At 45.6% G+C, this 6939-nt stretch overlaps 1 pseudogene across 1 annotated transcript; it reads left to right on the top strand.

Annotated features, from left to right (window-relative positions):
* LOC114681616 lies at nucleotides 1–6391 on the top strand (annotated as a pseudogene). The gene is made up of 2 exons (XR_005089733.1): nucleotides 1–71; nucleotides 5082–6391. The product of XR_005089733.1 is annotated as an elongation factor 1-gamma-like (transcript).
* The last annotated feature ends 548 nt before the right edge of the window (nucleotides 6392–6939 follow it).

Raw genomic sequence — 6939 nt, 5'->3', positions numbered from 1 at the left:
ATGGAGGTCAGGCACACAGCAGACAAGCAGCTGCGTGACCAAAAGGTAGGGTGGAGAGCTTCGGAGGAACAGTAAGGAAGCCCAAAGTACCAGCGAAAGCATCCTTGGGCTCTGGCCAGCATCCAAAAGAGACAGAAGAGAAGGAAAAGCCAGAAACCTCAGGGTGGCTCTGAAGTGACTGTACCAGGGATGGCTTTCTGGGAAGGAAAAGCACATTATCTCATTAGAGAAATACGTGTTTCCCCGGTCTCTTTAGGATGGCTTAAGATGAATCTGTTTCCTGAGGGACGGTCCTTTGGTCAGGTGACTGACTGATCCAATTGGATTAATTCTGCAGTTTGGTGTAGCTTGGGATATTAGGACTCCACCCAAGACCAGAAGCAAATAGCTTTCCATTAAGGGCCTCACAGAGCCCTGACCTTCCATGCTGCAAAAACACCCAGCTCTGCAGGGATCCTCAATGAGATTCCTGTAAAACAGGCCAGGCACTACCCCTGCAGGCTTTGAGACACCCTTTCCTGAATGTGCCTTGTACCTCCGTCTCTATCTATTTCTCTGAGTGGTCTCAAAGCCAGAGTGAGGATTCTCCAAAGGGGAGAAGAAGCCCAGGGCCTACTATTACTGCATGGAAGCTGAGCATGGTGGCCTAGGGTTAGATATCGTCCCAGTAGAGGAGAGCAGGAAGACTGCTGCAAGTCTGAATCCAGCCTGAGCTACATAGTGAGTTCTAGACCAGCCTAGAGAATGAGACCCCGCCTCAATCAAACAAACAAACAAACAAATAATAAATAAATAGACAAATAAATAAATAAAAGCTGCTGCGCTGAGTGAAGATAAATGCTTTTATTTATCTATTTATCTATCTATCTATCTATCTATCTATCTATCTATCTATCTATCTATCTATCTATCTATCTCTCTATTGGGATGGGGTCTTCTAGATAGTTCATACCGGCTTCAAACTCACTATGTGGCCAAGGGTGACTTTGAACTCCTGACCCCTTCCTTCTACCTTCTAAGAGCCATGATTACAGGCAGAGACCAACACACCCACCTAAGTTTTGTTGTTATTGTAGTTGCTTTGCTTTACTTTTACATTTTATCATTTATTTAGTGTGCGATGGGGATGGGGTGCCATGATACAGCTGTGGAGATCAGAGGACATCTTGCGGGAATCGGTTCTCTCCTCCTACCTTATGGGTTCAAACTCAGGTGGTTAGGCTTGGCAGCAAGCACCTTTACCTACTGAGCCAGCTCGCCAACCCCTGGATGTTCTTTATAGAGCATGTGTGGTAAAAGGACATGTATCTCCTAACAGGGTCTCCCTTAATCTACCTTATAACCACACAAAGAATTTTACTGCAATGGTTTGTGATTTTTTTCCATCTAGCAAAAATTCAAAAGAACTGAGTGAATCTGTTTCAGCAGAGCACAGTGACCCCGAGTCCTCCTTAGAGAGCAGAGTGGCTGCAGCAATATTGATTTTTTTAAAAAACTTGTCTTAGACTGTCAGCCTTTCACATTATTTTTAAATCTATATTGCTAAGACAGGCAATTGTTTAAAGAAAGGACTGGTGCACTCTTGTAAAACACATTCCACTAGAAATGATGCCTCTCCCTTGCCATTTTCTGATTTCAAGGCAGCAGCGTGACCCAGCAATCCCAACACTCAGAGCTGAGGCAGCAGGATCACCATTAGTTCAAGGCTAGCCTGGGCTCTAAGGCAAGACCCTGACTTAAAAAACAACAACAACAACAAAAAAGCCTGGACGAGGTGACTCAAGCCTCTCAACACTCAGGAGGCTGAGGCAGGAAGCTTTCCAGGATTCAAGGTCAGCCTGGGATACACAGTGAGTTTGGGGGCAGTCTGGGCTACATAGCAAGACCCCAGCTTCTTCTTCCTTCCTCCTAAATCCTATAAAAAGCCAGCTGTAGGAGTTGGGGGTATGGCTCAGTGGTAAGAGTATTTGCTCCCTAGGCTTGATGCTGGGTTTTTGGTTTTTGGGTTTTTTTTTTTTTTTTTAAAGTTTAAAAACTGTGATATGAATAATGCTGTTCCTGAGAATTTATCACCTAATTGCCAGGTCAGAAGGTCCCCAAAAGCTGGCATGGTGACATATACCTTTAGTCCCAGCACTTGGGAAGCATCAGGAAGATCTCTATGAGTTCCAAGCTAGCCTGATCTACATAATCCAGTTTTAGGATAGCCAGAGTTACACAAAGAGACCCTGTCCAAAAAAAAAAAAAAAAAAAGGTCCCCAAATCATCTGGGATTAGATGAGATTAAAAAAAATGATCCTACCCTCAGATCTTCTGAATTCAGTAACCTTAGATAAAATAAAATAAAAGTTTTGAGACAGAGTCTCATGTAGCCCAGGCTGGGGTCAAACTTGCTTTGTAGCCAAAGATGACCTGAATTTCTAATCCTCTTGCATCCACCTTCCAAGTGTTCGGATCACAGGCGTGCCTCACCATGGGGACTTAATCCAGGGCTTTGTGCATACTAGGCGAGCGCTCTACCAACCTGGCTACAGCTCCACCCCCATCCAGGGGAGTCTGATGTCCACTGACACTTAGGAACCACTAGTTTAGATAGCCCTGGTGTGCTGACTTTCTTGTCACCATGACGAGACACCTAACAGAAGCGATTTGAGGAAAGATGTATTCTAGACCGCGGTTTGGTTTCAGTCTATCATGAAGCCACGGCACGTTTCATAGTGGCTTGATGTGTGGTGGAGGTTCCTCAACATCTCTGTGAATCAAGAAAGCAGAAAGTTCAGGCTGGAACCAGAGGCAGCTAGCTCTTCAAGCCTGCTCCCGGTGACCCACTTCTGCTAACTGGTCCGTCTTCCCAGGGGTTTCACAACTTCCCAAGCCAACACCACCAGTAGAGGACCAAGTATAAGAACACATGAGCCTTCAGGGGACACTTCAGATCTGTCTTAACCACTGTTCTATTTACATGAAGAGGCACCATGACCAAGACAACTCCCATAGAAAAAAGCATTTAATTGGGGCCTTGCTTACAGTTTCAGAGGCTTAATCCATTATCATCATGGTGGGCAGCATCATGGCAAGCAAATATGATGCTGGAGAAGTAGCTGAGAGCTACATCCTGATCCTCAAGGAGAGAGAGATTGAGAGAGAGAGAGAGAGGAGAGAGAGAGAGAGAGGAGAGAGGAGAGAGAGAGAGAGAGAGAGAGAGAGAGAGAGAGAGAGAGAGAGAGAGAGAGAGAGATGAGCGCACAGGCCTGGCATGGGCTTTTGAAACCTTAAAGCCCACCCCCAGTGACACACTTCCTTTAACAAGGCTGCACCTCTTAATCCTTCTAATCCTTTCAAATAGGGCCACTCCCCAGTAACTAAGCAGTCAAATCTATGAGCCTATGGGGCCATTCTCATTCAAACCACAATACAATGCTTCGCTTCAATTAATTATAATATTGGGGTTACAACATGGTGAATTTCCATCATCCGTTGAATATTCATCATGTAGGAAGGTGACCTTCATTTGACTTTTTCTCCTTTCTCTGCCCTCCATCTCAACAACTCACAGACTTTGGAAATTCAACATGCTGATTCTTGTGTGGCACCATGCATTTTTTTTTTTTTTTAAGACAGTCTGGTGTATCTTAGGCTGGCCTTAGACTCACTGTATAGCAGAAGATGACCTTGAACTTCTGATCCTCCTGCTTCCACCTCCCAAGTGCTGACATTATGGGCATGTGTCACCATATCCATTTTTTCCCTCAGTGCTAGATTTGAACCCAGGCCTTCATGTCTAGTATGCACTATGGCAGACACTCTAGGAGCTGCATCCTAAGCACCCCTCCCACTTCCTTTCTTTTGAGTATTGGGGTGAACCCCAGGGCCTTGGGCATGCTTGGCAACGGCTCTACCGCTAAGGTGCATGCCCGGCCTTTCCACCATATTTCTTGACGCCCGACTGGTTCATTGTTTGCCTGATTGCATTCTGCATATTCTTCTGAGGTTCTTTCCTCCCCAGAGGAGACTTGGTGTCTAAATTATGTTCTACAGATTAAACATACTAGAACAAGGGAAATGTCTGACTCCTGTTGTAGGAAGAGCAGAAAAGTCCATTACAGTTATGTTGAAGTCCTTGTGATTTTTTTTTTTTTTTTTTTTTTTTGACTTAGGGTGATTCAGGGTTGACATAGACTGCAGTGTTAAATTGTGACTTAAGGTTAATTACTTAGACTCTGAGGTCTGGTCCTTGATCAGATAACACAGAGATACTTTTTCATAACTGGCGAGAGCAAGCTGGGGATGGGGAAATGAGTTTCAGCCACTAATCTGTACAGTTTTAACTCTGTGTAATACCACACATGCATTACTACTTAAAATGTCTCTGAGCTGCCGGACGGTGGCGGCGGCAGCGGCGGCAGCGGCGGCGGCGGCGGCACCACATGCCTTTAATCCCAGCACTTGGGAGGCAGAGCCAGGAGAATCTCTGTGAGTTCGAGGCCAGCCTGGTCCGCAGAGTGAGATCCAGGACAGGCACCAAAACTACACAGAGAAACTCTGTTTCCAAAAACCAAAACCAAACCAAACCAAACAAAACAAAACAAAAAAATCAAAGATTCTCAGAGCTTATTAGCTTATTAACATAGTTTAAGTAAAAAAAATAATTTGCTAACACAATACATTGCATTTCAAATACAATTATTTATGATCCAGGGACCATATCAAATACTTAACATGTTTCAATTAATTTTATAATTTGCAAAATCCCTATGTGCTTTTTAATATTTCTTTCCTACAGCTAAGTAAATTGGGGTATCGATATTTCTAGTAGCCTAGTCAAGGTCACACAAAGAGGTAGTGGTTCCATATTCCACGTTCTTATGCACCACATCCAAACACCTTTCTAAATTTGTCCTCCTAAATACAGTTCACTGAGGAGTCTGCTCTATGATTAACTTACCTTTTTATCATTTCAGGAAGACAATCAAGCAGTGCTGTCCTGTGGCGGGAGCCCAGGGATTTTGACCTGGTGTAGGTTCCAAATAAGGTTCGAGTACGACACAACCACCTGAGTTTTAGTGTCTTTATTTGCAAAGCGGGTCCAATAACAGCCGTCCTACCTCTTCTGTAGCCAGTCAAAAGTGTTGGCCAGTCAGAAAATTCCCAGCTGGCAAGGTTCCAGCATTTGAGGGTGATGACGGATTCTGTGTGTTTGAGAGCAATGCCATCGCCTATTGCGTAAGCAACGAGGACCTGCGGGGAAGTACTCCAGAGGCAGCTCAGGTGGTGCAGTGGGTGAGCTTTGCTGACAGTGACATTGTTCCTCCAGCCAGCACCTGGGTGTTCCCCACCTTAGGCATCATGCACCACAACAAACAGGCCACCGAAAATGCAAAAGAGGAGGGGAGGCGGATCCTGGGGCTGCTGGACACTCATCTGAAGAAAAGGACTTTCTTGGTGGGTGAGCGAGTGACGCTGGCTGATATCACAGTTGTCTGCACCCTTCTGTGGCTCTACAAACAGGTCTTAGAGCCTTCTTTTCGCCAGGCCTTCCCCAATACCAACTGATGGTTCCTCACCTGCATTAACCAGCCCCACTTCAGGGCAGTCTTGGGGAAGTGAAGCTGTGTGAGAAGATGGCCCAGTTTGATGCTAAGAAGTTTGCAGAGAGCCAGCCTAAAAAAGATATTCCAAGGAAAGAAAAGGGCTCACGAGAAGAGAAACAGAAGCCCCCCCAGGCTGAGCGGAAAGAGGAAAAAAAGGCTGCTGCCCCAGCTCCTGAGGAGGAGATGGATGAGTGTGAGCAGGCACTGGCTGCTGAGCCCAAGGCCAAGGACCCCTTCGCTCATCTGCCCAAGAGTACCTTTGTGTTGGATGAGTTTAAGCGTAAGTACTCCAATGAGGACACCCTCTCTGTGGCGCTGCCATATTTTTGGGAGCACTTTGATAAGGATGGCTGTTCCCTCTGGTATGCTGAGTACCGCTTCCCTGAAGAGCTCACCCAGACCTTTATGAGTTGCAATCTCATCACTGGAATGTTCCAGCGATTGGACAAACTGAGGAAGAATGCCTTTGCTAGTGTCATCCTCTTTGGAACCAACAACAGCAGCTCCATTTCTGGCGTTTGGGTCTTCCGAGGCCAAGAGCTTGCTTTTCCGCTGAGTCTAGATTGGCAGGTGGACTACGAGTCATATACATGGCGGAAACTGGATCCTGGTAGTGAGGAGACCAAGACCCTGGTTAGAGAGTATTTTGCCTGGGAGGGGGCCTTCCAGCATGTGGGCAAAACCGTCAATCAAGGCAAGATCTTCAAGTGAACATGCCTTGCCGTCACCTAGCTGCCTGCACCTACCCTTCAAGGGAGATGGGGTCATTAAAGGAAACTGAACATTGAAAAAAAAAAAAAGTGTTGGCCAGTGCTTCAGAAATTACAGAATGGTCAGTGGTATGGGCATAAAAGTGTTAAAAAAAAAAAAAAACTCGAAGGGATTAGACATCTCTTAAAATAAAATATCTGTACATATCTATCTTTAGTGTTTTTTAAAGTTAATTTATAAACCAAGTTCACATCGTAGGTATAAATTTCTCCTTCCTTCCTTCCTTCCTTCCTTCCTTCCTTCCTTCCTTCCTTCCTTCCTTCCTTCCTCCTTCCTTTTCCTCCCTCCCTCCCAGTCTCCTATCCTCCCCTCCCTCCCGTCCTCCTTCTCTCCCTTTCTTCCTTCTCTCTTTCCATTTTGAGACAATGCCTCACTCTGTAGCCCTGGCTGGCATGGGACTCACAGAGATCTGCCTACCTCTGACTCCTGGGATTAAAGGTATGCACCACCACACCTGGCTAATATTTGATTTTCTTTTCCTTTTGGTTTTTTGAGATAGGGTCTCTCTGTAGCCCTGGCTGTCCTGGAACTCACTCTGTGGACCATGCTGGCCTCAAACTCAGAGATCCTCCTGTCT

This window comes from Peromyscus leucopus, chromosome 22 (assembly GCF_004664715.2).
Source record: "Peromyscus leucopus breed LL Stock chromosome 22, UCI_PerLeu_2.1, whole genome shotgun sequence".
NCBI lineage: Eukaryota > Metazoa > Chordata > Mammalia > Rodentia > Cricetidae > Peromyscus > Peromyscus leucopus.
Note: the sequence above shows the minus strand (reverse complement) of the source record. Positions and strands in the feature narration are given on the sequence as shown.